This window comes from Papaver somniferum, chromosome 10 (genome assembly GCF_003573695.1).
Source record: "Papaver somniferum cultivar HN1 chromosome 10, ASM357369v1, whole genome shotgun sequence".
Classification (NCBI taxonomy): Eukaryota; Viridiplantae; Streptophyta; class Magnoliopsida; order Ranunculales; family Papaveraceae; genus Papaver; species Papaver somniferum.
In genome coordinates, this window is record NC_039367.1 from 159,900,010 (window position 1) to 159,922,220 (window position 22,211).

The window sequence follows — 22,211 nt, forward strand, 5'->3', positions numbered from 1 at the left end:
CTAATACACGACAATATCATGGGGCTATTATCCATGGGAATAGTTAGGCCTGTCGTATTGTCGCAAAAGTAAGACCTTAGTAAAGAATGTTAAGGCGGGGTTGATGGATTGTTATTCGCAAGAATAATGAGCGCCTGAGACTTCGTCGAATAAAGACCCTTAATGAGAGGGTGGGGCAAGGTTAGAACCTTACTTAGGAGGCACAAATAAGAACCCATTGAGGCCACATACGAGTAGAAGATTAGAGCAAAGACCTTACCTGTAACAATTTTCAACACCCAAAATATGTATAAGAGGCAAAAAGAAAGAAAGAAAGAAAGCAAAAGCAAAAGAAAAGAAAAGAAAGAAAGAAAATGAAGTGAAGAACTCATTGAACAAAAGAAGAAAAGATTATGAAAAGAAGTAAAAAGAAGGCATAAAGATATCAATGAGGCATGAAGAAAGAGGCAATATATCATGTTATAATAACTTCAATAAATATTTATATTGCTATGATTATAGTATTGCTATGCTATACATGCTAAAAATGTAGGAATAAGCTCCGAGGCAATAAAACGAGACAATGCACGATCTCAAGTTGAACAGAGACATACATGGGGCGAACTTGGAGCAAAGGCGAAATCGATGAGGAAAAGAAAGCGAGCATACAAAGGGCCATGAGCGAGCGAAGATGAATGGATGAGCGAAGAACCAAAACCATGCTAGGAGGAATCAAAACAACACGAAGCGAGATCAACGCCTTCAAGATTTAATGAGTTAAGTAACATACACATCATCCATACGTTTCATTTTATCAACTATAGGTAAGCATACTATTTATGTTCATTCATCGTATAAGCATTGCATAAGTATTTTCATCACGTCCATTCATTATATATATTCATCTTGCTCACTACATACTTCGTCTACTTTAAGGAGTGATTCTTCTTACTTCGCGTATATATTTCGCAAAAGGACAAGGGAAAATGATCAAGAATGGTTACTTCACGTACTTTGGAGTTCTTATTCATACTTCTTGAAGATTATATTTATCGCCACGAATACTTCTTAAAGATAATTAATAAGAAATACTTCTCATACTTCGTATGGATATGTCGTACTTCATAAAGATGTAAGACAATCAACTACGACAAGAGCAGAGGCAAGTATATACTTTTTAAAGGATACTTCGCATATTTCATACTTCGTACTTCTTAAAGGATACTTCGCATACTTCATACTTCGTATTTCTTATACTTCGTACTTCTTATATTTTGCATACTTCGTACATTTTAAGGAATAATGTATACTTCACACAGCAAGGCTTCGGAACTTCCCGAAAGAACAAGAGGCAAGTATATACTTTTCAAGATGTTATTTTTTTGCTCATTCCTTCGTCAACAAAGGTCAAAGTCATCCACTCAACCACCACACGTCTCGCTCCAAGAACTACACCAAAACGGATTTTTCTTTAAGGATCGCTCTTCAAGCAATACTCAAGGAAAAAAGAGAAAAATGTGGATACCAAAAACCGCCTTCGACGCGTGCGCCGTATGGATGAAGGAGTAACTTAGCATCTCTAGAACTAGGTACATAGTATCTTAGCTTAGTTTCTTTAATTTATATGTAAAGGACATTTTTGCAAATTCATTTCTACTCTCTAGTACTTAAGAAAATATCTAAGAGAGAGAAAATGATCCGATTTTATTTGGTCAAACTTCATCTTCTTCCCCAAAATTTTATCTAGAAGAGCTCCCAAAACTCATGAATGGAGTCTCATCTTGTAAATCAATTAATCATAGTGAAGAACCATGGATGTAGATCAATTATGATCAACCACGTAAAAATCAAGTGTCTCCTTTACATTCTAGCACATTTAATACTTATATTTCCTTTGGGTTGTGAATAAATGTTTAGATCTAGGATTTGGTATACAAATGGAGATTTGGGTGTAGCTATGGATTTTCCATAGTTACACTCATCTCATTAGTAAGTCTTTTTTTTCTCATTTTCATTGATTTTAGGTGTGTACTTGATTCCTTCGTATATGTTTCCCCTATCGAATCTTGTTTGACTTAATACACAAGAGTTCGAAGATGTATTAATGTAAGTAAGAAATTTAATGGCGCCGCGTACACTAGGAAATTTTTTGATAGTGTGGAACATTTGGGAGAAAAATAAAATCCGGAACATAGAATAGAGGATTGTTGTATTCCTTCCCACTACATATAATTGGATTAGAAAATAACGATCAAAAGGAAACTTGTCATGGTTTTCTCATTGGTATTGTCTTGCTTTGCGGAATCTTTATCTTGCTAATATGCAACCTAGACATTCTCACATCAACTTATTTTATGCTGAAATTATGAGTTTCTCTTATGATTTGATTACAAGATAATATAAGAACATCTCCAATGAGACATTGAAAACATCCTAAATATAAGGCCACATAGGATTTCAAGGATTTAACCAAAAAATCATTTCCAATGGAAATGTGAAAGGAGAATGTAAAGATGATGTGTATGGTAGTTATGTAGACATCCTCAAAGCTATCCTCTAGTTTTAGAGGTTCTCTTAGAGGATGTGAACATCCTACTCGTCATTATAACGGTTATGATTAGATTTATAATTTGGATCAATGGTTTAAAAAGTTCTAAACTAAAGAAACACAACTTGTGGTTGGAGATGTTTTTCTTTCGTTTCCTCAAATTAAGGAAAATTTAGTCTTTACATAGGGAAAAGAAACTTCCACAAAAGATGCACACCAAGTTACCATTGGAGATGCTCTACCATTACATTTCTTCACTGCTTAGATCTATTGGATGCTATTTGTAACAAATTTGCTGTACATTTACAAAGTTTCTGACTATGATCCGCTTGCCCTTGCAGAAGAAACACAGTTCTGTTGTGGTATAAAGGAAACAGCCTTCTGCATTATGACCCCTTAAACTTCAATTTTAGAAAAAATTGTGGATAATCATGCTGCAAGCTTCCAAGATTCTCAAGCAAATCCATGTGCGAAGAGGGATGTTTCGTCGAAAATTGCTAGGTGTGGTTTGAAGTCATTGAACTAGTTTCATACAATGAAACTTCAATTTTGTGGGGGCCAATTGAATAAACCAGAAAAACTATTGGCAATTCGCTTTTGATATTTGTTTATGAATTGTTGCCTTTTGTAACAGTTACTGAAGGGAATTATCATTCTTGCAGAATGTGCGGTAGATTTTATGCTAATGCTTTAGTCAAATTAATGGGAACTAATCTGTGTCACTCTTGCGGTCGAGCATTGTTCAGCATTTACTAGGGAATTGTAATCACTTGTAATTTTTATGTAGATTTATAAAGACTGCTGTCGGAACATTGCATAATCTCATTGGTTTTAATTGTACTGCTCGTCATGTATTAATAGATGATGGTCAGGGCTAGTTTGTATGCCGTTTTACTATCATTACAGTATAGCTACAATTGTAGTCGCCTATGTTTTCTCCAGATACAAGGACAACTGAAATTCAACACAAAAACTCCATGACAAGCACATGTCTAATTTCTCCATGTAAGCATTATAAATTTACCTCTCAAAAATTTTCTTTTTCTGTGAATGCTGCAACGTACCCTCCCTAGGTACTTAGAAGCAAATGTAATTGCATAATCGCCTCTTCATTATTTATTTTTCTGTTGTATAATGTCTATCCGCTAGTAATGATCAAAGTTAACTTTTGCACTTAAGCATCTGTGATCTTGAAGAGATACTGTTTTGTATACTGGAATGCTATAAGATAAAGAAAATTAAGGAAGTTAAAAACAACTTCAGAATGTGATATGAAATTGGCTAGTATGTTCAAATACTATTCCATTAACGATCGAACCCTCTCTACTAGGCCTTCCCCGGGATATGTTGCTAAAGAGTAGTGTTTGTATGCCGTTTTTCTTCATTTGATAGAAAGATTTCGGTGCTTCCAAGTATGTTGTTGATTATTTTGGTTCATAAATATCGGATTTTGAGGGTTATTTTTACCCAAATTTGTGGATTATTGACTTGTACTTGGGATGTTTATACGAATTCGTAAAATTGATACGAAATATATACCACCAACTCATTACAGAAGGTGAATGAGAAACACGCATATAATTTCACCCCTGTAACTACCATTCCCCTTTCAAAAGTTTTTTTTTATCCGTGAAACCTAATACTCATTGGGCCGGTAGCAAATGTAATTGCACTACTTCGACCGAACACCACTTTTCGTTAATATTTAGAGGTGGGACCCAAGCATTCTGTCGCCGTTGGTAAATTCGTTTATAACGGATCTGCCACCTTTTTTGTTGATTGACTGGTTACACCAGTGGGGCTTTGTAGAAAGATTTCTTAAGTGGTTAATGTGCAATCATTGATATTTCCATGTGTAGTGAAGTTGTCGGTTTCCTCAAACATCTCAACTCTTACAAATTCCAAATTTGTGTCGTTTACTATGAAAATCATACAGTGCAATATACGCGAAATCATATCGGAGTTGGATATATAAAAACTGGAATTTTGTTAGTGCCTGGCTTATAATGCATGTCAAAATTCAACTAAAATGAGAAGAATAAAACGAGAACTGTATGTGTCAGAAGTTCATAAAATTATGGTGCAAAGACAACGACAAAAACATTAGGAATTACAGTGTTTGGAATTCGAGGAATTTGCACCGACTTATATTCTTACTTTCCACTTCCCTTCACTCATGATCGATGATCTAATTCATGCTTGAACACATTCATCATGTCTTTCACTCATACTCGATGAACTAACTCATGCTTGAACATATTCATTATGTCTTCACTTTCATTGGACTATTCCGAGTCCTTGGTCAGAACCTTTGTTAAAAGCAGACGTTACAACAACATTTTAATATGATGATCGTTTTGACAAATCGGTATCTTGGATCGAAAAGCCAGCCTCCTAGATTAACATAGATTATTGAACTTAACCGATCAAAAAAAAAGCATTGAACTTATGTTGGATATTTTCCTTTTAGGTTTAAATTCCATCGGGCAGGATGCATACGAAATTCTACGTGTCCATTGACGATTGCATGGCCTTTTACCGTTTAATGATGCATTTTAGTTGTCTAAACAAGAGGAAACCCGCAACATTCATCCTCAATCTCTCATAATCTGTAAAAGCACCCCATTAGAAAGGACTTACATATAGATTACCATCTACTGAAGATTAATTCCCATTATATTCTTCAATCTAAACCTTGTTAGTTATGTGACATTGAAATTTTTCTTGTCACCACTAGGGTGTTCACTCATCTCATCTAGATGAAAAATGTAAAATATATGGAAGAGTATTGCGAATTGGATGAAAACATGAAATGACTAGCTAACATAGTTACATGTCTCATCTGTTGTACTTTTTGTTATTATCAAACGTTATTGATACAGTTTAAAAAAACATATTTTCCCTTTGTTTTATGGTGTTTTTTTCTTCTTACTTTCTCCCCCTCGCTTGAAATCCTGTCTCCGTCACTCCAGAAGGTGTGTATATTCCGGCATCATACCTTCTCAGTTGCCACTATATGATATCTCACTAACAAGAGAATATATTTATCTTTCTGATCTTTCGTTATCTTGGACGGAAATCAAATTGGTTTTGGCAGGAATGTATCTTGGTATGGTGCAGCTTCGTGATATGGAGAAATTCCATTGTGGTCATTAGCTAACATCTTGGAAGGCTCTCCTTATTGACCTTGCATTCACTTGTAGTCGCATAACAAATTAGTGGCTACTTTCACCTCCGTATTTACATCCAAATAGTATTCACCACATACGCCCACGTATGACATTGGCCCATTACTCAGCCCATTAACGCAAAATGTAAATTTCGGCCACTTTGATTGGCTTGAACTTCCAGAATTCATGTACCACCAAGGGGTGAGCATTTTAACAGTAATCCGCGGGTTTAACCGGGACCAACCGTATTTGTGCGGATGGATGCCCGGACCGTTAGTTGATGGTTGGACGCGGATGAGATTTTTGAAATCCGACGGATTACGGATTAGACCCAAATATAACCCAGAAAATCTGTTGGACATCCATACCCTTAGATAAAATGCATTTATATAGTATCTAGAAAATATATGGATAGTTTTGGAATTTTTAAGGTGTTTGTGCGGAGTGTTGTCCATAACACTTCTATATTTATATACATATATAAAATGTGTAGGTTCTATAAGAAGTCGTCTATATTGGCTTTATTTTTTCATTATAAATCTTAACTAACACAAATCCGTTGGATTATCCGCACCCAATCCGTTCATCCGTACATCCACTGGATGCAAATCCGTTGGATGTTGGGTTGGATGTGGATGCCAAATTTGAAATCCGTAGCGAATTGGATTGGATGCGGATGAGGTGAAATCCGGTCCATACCGACCCATGCTCACCCCTACCACCAACATCTTTGTCCAGAGATCCATCCTAGTGAGCAATTGGCTTGGTTTCCAATTTGGCAATTTCTATCCAATTTACGGTCAAATTCCGTTTTTCAGAGTAACGAGTGTTATTTGCCAACTACTGCAAAACTAAACAAATTTTCAAAAACTAAAATAAAAAAATAATATATATATGCAATAAATTTAAAATGCACCTCTAATGCATCCCCTTGATAAGTATTTCTATCAAATTTTGCTTTGTAAATATGTGAGACTTTCGAATTTTGATGAACGAATTTCTTGAATGCAGGATATTGACATGCTTTTGTGAAGAAATCTGCTAGATGAAATCTTTTCTTTTATGGTGCACAAATAATATTGTCTTCTTATTATAGTGTTTTCGAATTTTCATACTTCTTTAAAGATATTTAGGACCTGTATCACCGATTGCAAACTTCTCCGAGAAAATTTACAGAAGTATTTGGTGTATTTTCTTCAACAAAATATCAAGATATGAATACATTACTATATGTGAACAAAAATGCATTATTTATAATACAATATGTGGTGCTAAAGGACATCCAAAATCCTATGAGATTGTAATGTTCATTTGGTATTATACGGTATGCAAAGAAACCATTTAAGCTCATATGAATCTGTTGTTGAAGATTATTAATCTTAACTGTTTTAATTTCCCAAAGAATCCATAACATGGATAATAAAGGATAGAAAGAATAATTCTCTTGTAGTAATATGATGAAATTATATCGATGATCCAAATTTTGGGTATCTTTTGTTGTTAACGGACACTAGTGTTAGTTAAGAAAAGTAATAAAACTAGTATTAATTAGTAACCCTACAGTTGCGGAGGATCTGACCATTTTCTTTTAGTAAGTGGACTCAAATTTCCCATTAAGAAAGTCAAAAGAAAAACTTCTTTTAAGCTATACAAAAAAATTGGAAATCAACTTAAATGTAGGTGATGAAATTACTTTTAAGAGTAGATATGAACCTAGGTGAAGATAGCCTTAGTAAAATATATGAGCGCAATATCCATACTAGTTAGTGCGGGTCTTGACGACAAGTACCAACACCAAACTGTGTAGGTATTGAAGAACTAATCCATGCAATGTTTATCGTATTAAAAATACCACCATCGTACAATGACTCAGTTCATCTTCATCGGTAGTTTCACTCTTAATTAACAATTCAAAGGTATCTAGCTGATTCTTCTCAATTTTACAATAATTGAATATATTTCTCAAACCTTAATTACGTCGTCTTCTAAGTCATGTTTAATTTGATATGATCAACAGTCATGATTGGATTGTAATCAAATCAATCCAAAACTTATTCTACTGTCATGTAATCAGATCTATCAAAAGCCAAAGAGCATATATAATTAAGACGCATCAAATAATAAGTTTAACGAACATCCAATCTTTTAATTAAATTGCTTTATCACACTTGAGAAGTAATGACACAGGCTAGTTCATAAAATGAGAAAGAAACTGCAAGATAATAAAAAAATAGTAAATTATTCTTTAAAAGATATCATGAAAAACTCTTGTATTTATCCGTTTAATTTTGATGAATGAAATTAACAATAAAAACATACAAATGCATAAATAATAATTAAACCAGTTCCTTTTATAATGTATTGTTAATTTCTTTTCTCAGTACGCATTATTTTGCACCTAATTTGCCTTTGACTTTTTCCTATGCAGTACTACCTCTTTAATACAATACTCGATAATTTAATAATCATTCTATAATGTTTTTTTATATAAAATATCATAAGCATTTGAAATGTCGTTTAGTCTATTACTTATAAATCGAACGACATTACATATGTAATATGGTTTTATAAACCATTTGATTTGATATAATCCTCCTTTAAAATTCAAGGAATTATCAATCTTAATGACCTTGCATTTATCGAATTTCTTTTATGCAAGTCGTGAGACTACTTTAAATAAGAAGAAGAAATCCACTTATTACAAACCCAAATACATAAAATATGTAATCGGAGTCGTTGTTTATGATTAATGGTTGAACAAGTTGGTACCTAACATAAAAATCCCATGTCAATATAATTATTTATTTTCTTTGATAGGAAAAGTCTTTGTGGATTTCTAACTAAGATTGGGAAAAGTAGAAGCACGAAAATTTGGAGCCAATATCATTTTTGTTTTCATATTACCTACATATCATCAGGAGAATTATATCAATCCACTCGATGACTGCATCCATTAGTTAATTGAAAGAATTAACACATAATATATTAATGACGATAGAATGGACGCTGAAATAGGATGAGAAGATCATGAAACCCTAAAACCTTGTTTATCTTTGATATTATATCTCACACTCAATGCTAGCATCTAAAGACTTGTTTTCAGTTATTATGTTGTAAAGTGATAGTATTCTTCTCTTTATGTCCCTTAATTTTGATTTTAATTTTGAATTAATGAAAGGCTTTTGAATGTCCTTTGACTCCATTTGTCTAGTAGTTCTACTTTCCCAAGATTTATCACTGCTCGATTTGGTGTGTTAACGACACATGATGGTTGGACGAATGACTGCCTGGGTCGAAAATTTTCAATCTTTATTGCTGATACTTTGATTTTCATCGGTGGAATATCACATATGTTTCTTCTATTTAGTGGTGATAAATAATCTTTAGAAACTATTGGAAACATGTACATAGCCTTGGGGTTTGGAGAGTCTTTCATGACTTCACAGTGTTATATCTCTCTCGACTAACATCTTAAATTTTATCCTTCGAAAATGAAATATTTTTCGGGACTCTGCTAGGACTCTGCTAGGAATAATAACTACATCATTGCATTAGAAGGAATTCCAATTTTTAGTTCAATTTCTTTTAATAGTTAAAATAATTCCTTTACGATATATCTTTAATTTTCTCTTAGAACATATTTGTATTAATTGTTTTTTAATCCTTTTCCATCTGACTTTTTTTTTTTTTTTTGGAAATATAAGTTCTCTAGTCGTTAACTTAATAATTGTGTTACACCATTTTTTTTATATAAAAGTTCTTTAAAACATTTAAAATGTTGTTTATTTTATTAGTTCATACATCAAAAGACGCAACATTTGTATCATTGTTTTTTAATTACGAAACTTGGATCAAATTGTGATGCTGGGACAAAGCAAGTGACGTACCTGGATCAAATTTTAGTTGAAAAGTCATAAAGATCGTGCATGTGATGCTGATGACATAATGGATATGTTCTCCTACGAAACCTCTTGTATTTACGCATTATAGGAAATAGCTTGAAGACTTGAAGTATATGTGGGTTTGCCTCATCCTGTGATTTTGTTTCAATCTGGCTGAACGATTTGCAGATAGTTTTCTGATTGACATAATGACTTCTTCTCTCATTAGTAAGTTTTACCTTTTTATCATTTTGATTGATCTTTGTTTATATTTTGGCGGTTTAAGTTTTACTTTTTTTACCAAATAGAAATACAAACAGTGAATTCAACATTTAGTCATACAGTGCAAGCTTGGAATGATGCAACTAAGATTTTTCTGGTAGAAAACAGATTTCATATTCATTTTTCTTGTCCCAAAAATAATTTTGAATTAAGAATATTATTTGTTATGGGCCTAGAATCCATGTAGGGATGTCTGATGCTCTGCCTCGCATCTCAAGGGACATTTAGAGTTCCAATATAAGGTGTTAGCGTTACCATACTCATAAAAACAACTTTGAACACTCGAAGCAGTTACGACGGCGCACAACTTACAATCCTCCATTAATCATCCACTTCACCACCACAACCATCACCGATATCTGCATCACTACCATTTAATAAATGGGTTATAGATGGAATATGAGTTTTGTGTCTCATATTCCATGGAAGGATAAACAGAAAATGGTTGATTTGGATATTAATCGGTATGAGAGGGGAAATGGGGATTTCATATGTTGCTATAGGTGTACTCCTTGGAAATTCAATAAATTTCATACCAAACACCCTGATGAGGTTGATATGTATGTGGAGTTAGGAGAAGAATGCTAGTGATGTTGCTAAAAGCACCAAAAGGAGCAGAAAACTAATGCTTCTGCTGACAAAAGACGGGCAGCTTGGAAAGCGGGAATTGGACTACCACATGTGCGAGTTGAAGTAGAAATTGGAAACTGAAGTGGCAGCATTCCTTTTATCAATAGCATTTGTAAGTTCTCTCTTTACCGGAAAAATTAGTGGTGTTTGTGTTGTATACCTGGACAATACTATGTGAATTTCCTGCAACCATCAAATGAGAAACAAACATGAAAGCATGTTCTTTAGGTGTCCTTAGTGTGAGATTAACAATGACTTTCCAAAAGGACCAAATCTAATACGCAGTGACAAGGCATGTTTCTGACCATAGTTTTTAGATTGTTAACTTCAGCTAGAGAATACTCCAAATTGTTGCAAATAAAATGTACTCTATTCAGGATGGCCTTATCAATTGCATCCAAGTTGTGTAGTATTTTGGATGCTATAATTTGCTGACTGCCGCCCTTAGTACAATTTCTCTGTTCAATAATATCATGAAAACTATTTGTATCTTCCTAAATTTGTTCCGCAAACATAAATTATATCACGGCTGCTGTTTTATGCACAGATGGAATGCAATTGCTTTAAGATGATACTGCACATCATTCTTCTTAAAATTGTGATGCTGAGAAAAAACAAGTGACATGATGAGATCCAATTTAGTTCTCTAGTAAAACTTATAGCATCTGCATTGATGATATAGGCATTTTGCAGTATTTTTTGATTTCGTCAAATCCTTTTATATTGTTTCGAGCTGGGTAAATTGTCAGTAATATAGTTAAATGATTGCTTTTCTGAATTCTCGTCGTATTAGCAAGTCTTGTTTTTCTCATTGTCATTGATTTCGTCTTAATTTTAACTTTTTACCTGATTCTTTTGTGTACGTTTCGACTTCCGAGTCTTGTTTGACTTATGTATAACTATGCAGAATTTAATGGCCACCGCGTACACTAGGAACTCCTTGATAATCTAGATTATTGTTGAAAAACATCCGGACACATGATTTTCTCATTATTTGGAAATTCGCCTATTGGAATTCATTTCAGTGCTTCCAAATATGTAGGAACATGAGTGGTCCAATGTTTTAGTCAAGTTGCTTTAAGCAAATTTACATCGAGCATTGTCGAGCACTTGGAAGGGGTTTATCTTTTGTAGACTTCTATGATTTCTGGGGAAATTAGAATCTCAAATGGTATGATGTTGTTAGTGTCGTAAGATATGAGTATAAAATTGACAGAAAGCTGCTTATGTTCCTTCTAATTTGTTTTTATACACAAGAGTTAATCAGAAATCTTATGAATGACACAGGTACCTATTGCAAATGGAAACGTAAGTGGGAGATTTCATAAAGTCTGCAATCTTTGTTGATTTTGACAAGGAAGTGGAGGAGATGGACATGTCATCTCAACCACATTTCATTCATTCATTAAGTCATAAAGTCGTCCAATGAACCAGAATATTCCATAGCAACCGGCGCTCTCAAAATCATGGGCATCTCATATACAAACAAAAATCATAGTCTAATGTTTTAATGTGCTTCCTTGAAGATTTCATCCAGCTAGGGTCTTCTTAACTCAATTGTATTTTACTTATCTTGTGTACACGTAGGGTCTTCTTAACTCAATTGCATTTTACTTATATTCTTGCTAGGAACTTCCTCAGAGAGGGGGTTGAAAAGTTGTCTAGTATTGGTTGTACAGAATGCTTGATAGCATAGGCCGCGAGATCATGAGCTAGATTATTAGCTCTCTTCGAGACATGGTTAATTCAACTTGAACAAAAATTCTTGGATTCCTAGTCAATGAAATGCAAAATTATTTGATTTTTATTTGCACTTCCATCTTATTCTTTGATTCATATAAACTGAATGTTTATCAATACGTTTTTATTATGTTTTAAACAGGTGAATGGAAAAAGAGCAGAATGACCCAATGATTGAAGGTTGTTTGTCATGGTATAAAAACTGCTGAAAGACCTACAATCTTATTTACGAAGGCAGGGATTTCACGAAATCGTGCAGTACCCGTGAAATTAAACTTGGAGGTTAGATGTGATAAATGGAGGTCAGAGGCAGAATGTTGATCACACTTGATTTGGTGTGTTAACGACACTTGATGGTTGGGCGAATGATTGTCTGGGTCAAAAAATTTCAATCTTTATTGCTGATACTTTGATTTTCATCGGTGGAATATCACATATGTTTCTTCTATTTAGTGGTGATAACTAATCTTTAGAAACTATTGGAAACATGTACGTAGCCTTGGAGTATGGAGAGGCTTCCATGACTTCACAACGTTATCTCTCTTTCGACTAACATCTTAAATTTTATCCTTCCAAAATGAAATATTTTTTGGGACTCTTCTAGGACTCTGCTAGGGATAATAACTGCATCATTCCATTAGAAGGAATTCCATTTGTAGTTCAATTTCTTTTAATAGTTAAAATAATTCTTTAATTTTCTATTAGAACATATTTGTATTAAATGTTTTTTAATCATTTTCCATCTGACTTTTTTTTTTAAGTATAAGCTCTCTAGTCGTTAACTTAATAATTGTGTTACACCATTTTTTTATATAAAAGTTATTTGAAGCATTTAAAATGTTGTTTAGTTTATTAGTTATTACATCAAAAGACGCAACATTTGTATCATTATTTTTTAATAACAAAGCACTTTAATAGGTTAAACCCTTTTAATATTATTCTCTTTTGAAATCCAAACAATCATCAATCTTTTCACACTTTGGATTTTTTCCCCTAACATTATCCTTACTTTTTTCAATACAATCTTAAGGTTCTTTCATTTCATAAGGGCCAACAATAACTCAAAGAACTATCTTCCATATCGTATGTCTTCGCTCATAATTAACGTGTTTATAATCTATTTCAAAAATACATTAATAGTGACCATGTAACTGTACACACCATCCTAAAGATATATACGAATCACTAGATAATCTAATGCCTCAATTTTGTTGTTACAGAACAAATAACTGGCATTTGGAAGATTATACCTCAATGTATGAAAACTTTGTCTTCCTCTTCCATAAGAACTTTCAAAACTCACCATTATCCAATCATCGCCAAGTGATCTTAATTAGTTACACCAGTGAACAAGATATTACATATTCGATATCTTTATTGTGTAAGTCTCTACGAGAATGATTAAGTATCTTTCAAGATGCCAAACTTATTTTATACTTGCAATCTTCCCTATAAATCTAGTCATTCTTAGCACCATGCTTACTAGAAGATTTAGTAGAGAGATATAATACGCCAATAAAGAGGCAAGAAAACTCTTAATTAATTTCAAACCTTCAGTTTTCAATAAGTATCTTCTATATGGTAAATTTTTTCTCCACGCGCATAAGCATATATGTACTTTGTGTTTAATAAATAAACTACGAAAAGGTACAAAAATTTCGATAGTGTAGTCCTTTCAAATCTTGTACCGAGTCTTAATCGCATGACCTCTACATTGTTATGGCCAATAAGATTAGGCAGATTATTTCATGTTGATTTTTATATAAGACTTAGATGACAAGTTCTTGAAGATACCATATGTGGTGATTCTAAATCTTAATCTTATATCTAGGAGTGATAAATCCTCTTGGAAATGATGGATCTTACATAAAAGAACATATACTACCAACGACTCACGTTTTGCGCTTTTACTTGATTAATATACACAAAAATAAAAGCATGTTTGATGACCTAATTAGTTCGCTTGAATTATCTTAGCTTGAATTATAACCTAAGCCTTGTATTTAAAAACTATAAATAGATTATCTGTATCAATTGGAAAAATCAATCCCTGATACTTTGTGTCTAGATGATTCTAAAGTCTCCTTTATTGACCTTTTAGGTCTATGACTCAAAAGACTTCACTTTGGGATTTGTAAATCCAGGTCCGACTATCTTTACCTTGATAGTTCACGAATCCTACTTTTTCTTTTATGTTATCGAGGTTTTTGTTATATCTTTTAGGCAAGATAGATAGTAATCACAAAGTTCTCTTCATCCCAGACTTGTGATTCCTCAAAATAGATATCTAAAAACTGATCGTATTTGATCTTTCGATGATTGTTATTGGGAGGTGGTTACGAATCTAGGACGCTCTTCGGGAGTCGTAAGTTATAGATTTGTAAGGTGTTCTAGCTTGTCTATTGCAAACAAATTTCCACACCTTGAACTTTGATCTAAACATAAATCAAATTGGCGTATCGATATCTGTTAGCGGCATATTGGTATCAAAAGTCTCCACTTCGGATGAAGCAACTCTTAGGATGTAAAGGACATGAGCTAAGGGAATCACAATTTCCTAGTTTCCGGTGTCTTGTGCTTTTCCTTTTCCACATTATATTGTTTATCATTATAATTGGATTTATACAGGTTTGAATTAACGTAGTAAATCTAAGTAGATAAGCCAACTATTGTAATTTATCACGAGATTAGTTTCTTGTATAATTCATATCTTGAAAGATAGATAACAAGTTTAATCACTTGGCAGCATTTCGATTGAAGTATTTGGATACGACTAGGTTGATGTTGGATATTTATTTTTGATATCGTCCAAATTAAGAACGGAGTCAGTTTTTATATGTTATGGGGTCAAACAAATTTTGTTTCGATGTTTATATTTTTATTTTATTTTTGTCGATATGGGATTTACATGGTATATTAGTTTACCAAATTGGAAATCACTAGTGAAAAATATAATAAAAAAGTCTACCTGGAAAACACTTAAAATCACTAAGTAAGACTGCCTCTAGGAGACCTAATATTGTGGGCTTTGTTTGTACCCTAATAATTGGATACCAATACAGGATAACTACATTCCATTAGCAGAAAATATTTGCCGGCCCAAGCCTAATAGCCAGAAAAGGTTGGTCCAGTTTGGTGATCCATTTCCAGAGGCCCTTTTCCATTTGAAACCCTAGAAGAAAGTTCTAGAACATGGAGATTATTGTATAAATATGGGGACTGAAAACCCTAAAAGGGGAGCTTATGATACCCAAAGAAAACTATTGTAATCCAATCAATAAAATAATTCTCCTGAGGGAGATTCATCCGTGGACGTAGGCACAATGCCGAACCACGTTAAATTCCTTGTGCTCTTTGTTCTTTGTTTTCCTTTGATTCGTTTCTATCCCCAATTTTACCCTAGTATTCAATAATCATCGTGAAATCATGAGTTTGTGATTAAAAATAATTTTGGGTGCAAACATTGGCGTCGACTAAAGGGAATCGAGAAAAGATAATCGTGTTCTCCCACCAAAAAGTTAAGTGATTACAAAAACTTGAATCTGGGTTTTTGAAAGAGGCCAGGTTCGTGTTCGTGAAGCAGCACAGAAAGCATCTGGCGAAAAACAGACCAGAAGAATTCACATATGGAAAAGATGTTCTTTATTTTTCTGGTCTTTCATATAATCATACAGGCGTTGATGTCCCACTGGAGTCTCTTTCTTGTTTTCGCTATCATAAAATAAGAGGAACATCTATAAGATCCGAAGACCATCTCTTTCCCTCAATGTTAGAATAGAAATCACGTCATTTTAGCTTGCTTGAATCACAGCAAATGCAACCACTGAGTTCGCATGAGACCAAATAGCAAGCTTAGAAAAAATTTGGCTGATAACGTCAGCTCAGACCCAATGAACCCGTACAGGGAAACTCGAGAAATAAGTGATATGGAAAGAGACTGTTTTCCCATGCAAGCAAGGTTTTACAAAAGCTTGAAAGTTGTGTTCATGAAAGAGGATGTTCGTCTTCTTCAGCGGAGGACTCGTCATATCAGCTGTACACCATTTATTTATCTCAAAAGTATATCCGGTTGAATATATAGTTCGAAACTTCGAAGGTAGAATTGATAACATCGGATAGAGTTTGGGTAGCCAATTTTACTCTATCCAAAGCCTTTTTATTCAAAGGAAAAGAATCCAGTAAGGAAAGAGAATGAGGAGTAGTAGAAATTGTTGGGATGGTGGATTTGTTTTGAGGAAGAATCGAATGAGAACTGGAGCTGATGGGTGAAGGAAAAATTTGATTTTCATGTGATGGATTCGCAGAGGCAACAGGAGGAGTACTTTTCAGGGTTTGTCTAAGAGAAAACTCCTTACCCGCAGGAGAATCTTTAAAATGTTCTTCAAATGTAACATAAGCATTCTCATCCATAGGAGTATTTGTTGGAGAAGGAGTAGCAGGAACATTCTTTTCAGAACCATGGGGAGATGTATGGATAATGGAAACATCTTTTTCAAGAGTTTGACTTATTGTTGGAGTGATAGGAAGATTAGCGTGCGAAGGTAGAGCTATGGATACAGGAACAACATCTACAGCGCTAAATTCTAAAATAGAAAGACTTGAAGAGAGAGGTACGGGTTTGCGAGAATTTTTAAATTTATGTTTCTTACCATCAACTATCTCAGCATCAAAAGCCTGCGAAAATAAAGAAGATAAGAAATAGAGGCAAAAATATTGTTTAAAGACAGTTGAGTATTTCTTACTTCTTTATTGTGCGAAGCCTTCCTCTTGTGAGATTCCTTGTTTTGAGGTTCATTATCGAAACTTGGTTTTTCCTTTTGCGTTTCTTTATTTTCACTCGAAGAAGAATTGGGTATTTGCATAATTCGAAGAGCGCTAACGGAAGAACTTTTTCTGCGAAAGTATGGGAATCAGACCATATAATAATAATAATAATAATAAGTAATGGAAATCAATAATCATAATGAAGAAAAGAAACGAACCTTGATTCAGAATTCATGGTAGAAGAACAATAGCAGAAGAAATCAATACAACAGCAACAGAACTAGGAAGTAGCAGACGAAGATGCAAGAGAGAGAAGAAGAATGATGAAGGAAGAAAATCTAGTGGACAAAACCCTTAAATAGGTGAAAAGAAGTTACCGGTTGGAAACGGTTCAAGCGGGTAAAAAAGGAAGAAAATCGACACGTGTAGATAGGAGCTTGAAATCCGGATAACTGTCGTCAAAATAAAATATAAAAAGATAAGCATGTGCGATTTGAAAATGGAGAATTTTTCATATCGCTTACTTTGAAGAATCAAGCGACATGAGAAGAGGCAAATGTAGGAGTTAAATATCGCACAGGTTAATAATTGCGTGAAGTGAAGAATACAACATACGCGAGGAGTATCGCACACAACAAATTGAGATGCCACATCAGATGATGTCAACAAAGTCACGTGTAAAGTGTGAGGAGTTATGCGAAGATGTAAGATATGTGAAGATGAGCGATTGTATATGAGCGAACATGTCGCACAGAGATCCCGAAAATAAAGGGATTCTTAGCTGTCATCCACTATATAAAATCCTATATAAAGGAGAGAGTAGTTGTCTTGTAGAGGATTCTAGGACAGATCTGGTAAGAGAGATTGAAAGGGAGAGAAAATAAATTTAGGTTACAAGAAGTGTTTTTATAGATTTCCATTCATCTTGTAAGTGATTTAAATATTCAATTAATAAAACAATTGTCCATGATGATTACATAAAGAGATAACCAGATCAAGTGGAGTGTAGTTGTAAGATTTCTTGCAACTACAGAAGGGTTAGCAAGGACGCAAGGAAGAAGAACAAGAAAAAAACAGATCTGGTGATGAATCACAAAATCAGTCCGAGAAAGACTTCTTTGGTCGTTGTTTTATAATAAAATAAAATAAAAAGATGGTGATGGTCTACTGGAATATATTTCCAATTCGTACTGTTAGTGGTGAAATCACTTTCTATTTCGTGTTGCTGTAAACATCAATGGATCCGATTACAAAAATAAAACAAAGCACCTGCAACCTCCGTTCGAAATGGGAGGGAGGTTTAATAGATGAAGCTCGCGAAAGGTGTTTCCAACAAACTTGAGGGAGGTTCGCTCCTGGGCCAACAACACCGACTGCAGCTACCGGTTTCCCTACAAGACCAAACAACGACCAGCTCCAGAAGTATTCAGCCTGAACCGGTCAATGAGATCAACTCGGACAACACACGCAAAAGAGATAAGCCATACGTTTCTATCTTTCAATCTCATTAAGTTATTTTCTAATTTAATTCCATGAATTAAAGCAAACGTTTCAATCCTAAATCTCTTTAAATTATTTTCTAATTTAATTCCATGATTAAAGCATACGTTTCAATCTTTAAGTCTCGTATAATTATTTTTAATTTAATTCTATGAATTAATTGCGCAGTGCCAAACGCACGGTTATTGAATTCCATCATGATGAAACGTTCCGCATGCTGCTTATCATTTTCGTTCCACATGCGATTATCATTATAATTTCAAGCCTCCTAACTTGCTGAGCATAATAGGAGTAGTAACATGTTTATCCTCGTTATCATATGCATGTTGATTTGCATACATGGTCCTGTTGTACCAAGCATTCATGAATACGTAGTCTTAATGAACCATAAGCTCGTTATGTGAGTTTTTAAGTTCGGAAGTACGAAAACACATAACCACTCTTAGCTTTCACAATGCTTGTATATAAAAGTTGAAAAATGTACTACTAGACGTTTTAACATAGCTGCATATGTTGATATAACTCCCTGCAACTTGGATACTGCTCTCTTAGATCATTCAATAAATTGTAATCAATTGAGTTTAGTCAGTTACACTATTTTTCTATTTAGTTTAACCGGAGGTCCGGAACTGCTATTTTCGGCATGAACTGGCCAAATTGCAATCTCTCTTGAATCAATATTGGACCTGACATTTCACTGAGAAATAGGTTGCATCAAGTGGTCGACAGTAATTTTTTACAGATGAAGGATGGTTGATAAAAAAAAGGCCACTTCTTAGCTGTGAGCACATCCTCTCCCTTCCAAAGCTGCAAACACAAAAGAATCATAAAGAACCTGGGCGAGTTTTTCTGGAGCATTGAGAATCAAAAATAATGCGAACCCATTATGTTAGCCCTCACGGCGTCTTAAACAACATAAAGACTGATCACCAATAGAAGCAAATTGATTCATGATCAGCCCCTGGCTTCTGAACTACATAATCAACAAGGTCGTCAAACGGGCCCTTCAAGTTTCAGCAAGCAGTACAGGCATGGATAGTGGGTCTTATGATGATCAGTCAATTCGGCAAGGGCGGACAGCAGAGTGCAGAACCATTATATTTAAAAGAGCTATAAAAGCTAACAACAACAATGAAACATCCAGGTTCACAATACAGAGGAGAACACCCATTGTTATCCTCTCGACAGACGAAGGGAGGGGATTTTCTTTCTCCAAAAGCTTCAGAGCTTCTGCCATCCAATGACTTCCAATTCTTTGAGGGAAACTGCTTCCTCGACAACTAATATTTGGGTAAGATATTAACTTCGTTTAAATACCTCTTATGCCTTCGTCTCATTTCTGGTTTTGGTTCTCAAATCATAATAATATACATCTGTTCTCTCAACAACTAATGATCTAATTGAAAGTGCATCCAAGTTTTGAGACACAAACCAATCCGGCGGTCTAATCTGTCCTTTATTTATAGGGAAATACATAGTGGATGACAGCTAATCTGTCCTTTATTTTCGGGTATGGTCTGCGACATTCTCGCAACCTTACAAATGTTAATTTCGCAAGCTCTCTAATTTTCGCAGGACTATCACATCATTCTCGTGATTCTAGCTGACGTCGTTTATCGTATCATTTCTGAAATTGTTTTGTGATGCTGTAGTGTTTGTGTTGTTGATAATTTCGCTGAGACACTATCGTTGCGAGATTCTGATCCTACATTTTGCCTCTTCTCATATCTTCTCTGCAAAGTAGAGAATGATGTGAGAAATTCCGCAGCTGTTCATCTCTTCATATTCTGCATTTATCACACGTATTCTTTCTTCCATCTGTTTCTTGACACGTCTTCTGTAACCGCCGCTTTTCAACCGCTCACGTCTTTTCGTCTTAATGATGTTTATTTCTTCGAGTAAAAAAAATCTCCTTTATATACTCTTCTTTCCACTTTCTTTTTACTTTCTCTTCTCTTTTTATTCTCTCATCTCTGCAACTCTGTTATTCTTCTGCAAGTTCTGCTACTGTAATTTTTCATTTATTCCCATACTCTATATTTAAATATGCCTTCAAGTGGTCATAGACATGAAAATAATTTAAAAGATGTCCAAAAAGATCTTGCTGAGAAAGGTTTCACACTCACTACCATTCTTGGTGAAAGTGCCAAGTCAATTCTTTCTGTCAAACTTTTCTCTGATCAGTATTGTGATGATCAATCAATCATAATTTCACTAGGTCAGATTCTCGCAGGTCTCCCCATTCCTCTTTATGACCCAGATATCCCTCTATTCTATGAATTCTCGCTCACTCGTGATTTTCGCGAGCTATCTTCCAACTGAGTGGGGACTGCATCCGTCTAATGCTAGAGTTTGCTAGCCGTGGTGCTGGTAAAGGATATCTGTATTCCAAAGAACTTAGGGATCCTAAATTCGCAGAACTAGAGATAATTGCTGAGAAATACACAATAGCGAGTTTCTTTGAGAACTATGAACTGATCTCCATGAAGGAAGAGAATACTCGCTGGGGTATTTGCTTAAAAATGAAAAATAACATTAATGAAGCTAAAATTCTCATGCAAGACATTGACTGGCATTCTGGTAAGAACACAACTCCTTGCCAATCCAAAGATGATAAATGGTGTGTTTTTCCTTTAATGCTAAAAGGACCTTACATTGCTGGGTCAAATGTTCTTCCTGCGAATCTTACTGCTTATCAACCTTGGGTTTTCTCTTGGCCCGACAAGGAGAAAGAGGTATGTTTCGTCCCATTTAGCTCACTTTATATTTCTTTATTTGTCTTTATTATTTTGTTCGCTAACTCTTGCGACATTCTGCAGATCCAAAAACTGAAAGATAGTTATAACAGGACTGGGAAAGCTAGTACTCTGTTAGCTCTTCGCTCATACACAAATGAGGTAAGAAATTTTCTCTTATGATTTTAAACAGTATATTGTTGCCTCCATTTCTTATTTCTATCTGTGTGTGAAGATTATTGCTGAAATAGAAGAGCCTGCTGATGTTGCGAAGACTGGTGATAAAGGTAAAGGTGTTCTTCGCAGAGAAAAATCCACTGCTCCTCCTTCAAAGAAAAGGAAATTCCGTTCCTCTTCTCCTTCAAATATTCCTCCTCATGAAAATTCCAAAAATGACAAGGATGATGAGGACAATGATGATCTTGCCGCAAGTGAAGATTTTCCACCTGAATCTTCTATGGCTAAGCTCTATGGCCTCTTTTCTGATTCTCTGCAAGGAATGGGAGATAGCCAATTCGCTAACACCTGCAAGGCTCTCGCTACAATTTGCGATGTCCCTTTGCTGGATGCTGATAGTTCTCTTCGTGGAGTTTCTAGATCAGTGACTTCCGACTTCTTGCATTCCCTCAATAGTCTGGTATACTTTTATCCTTTTATTTCTTCATTGTCATAACTCAAAATTTCTTTCTATATTAATATTTTTTATATTTTCTCGCAGGCTGGAAAAGCTTCTTTCGCTGTTGCCTTGGATCTAGAGAGGAGGCGCGAAAATCTTGAAAAGAAGAATCTTCAATTTCGCACAAAGAATGAAGAATTGGAATCTGAAGTTAAAGGTCTTCGCGAGAAAAATAGACAACTAGAAATTGATTCTTCTTCGTATAAGAACAAAATCTCTAGTCTTCAGCAAGCTAATAATCAGCTTTACGGTATGTTACTTTTCTCTTTTCCCTTCATTCATCCTGTTGTTTTATCTGGGAAGTCG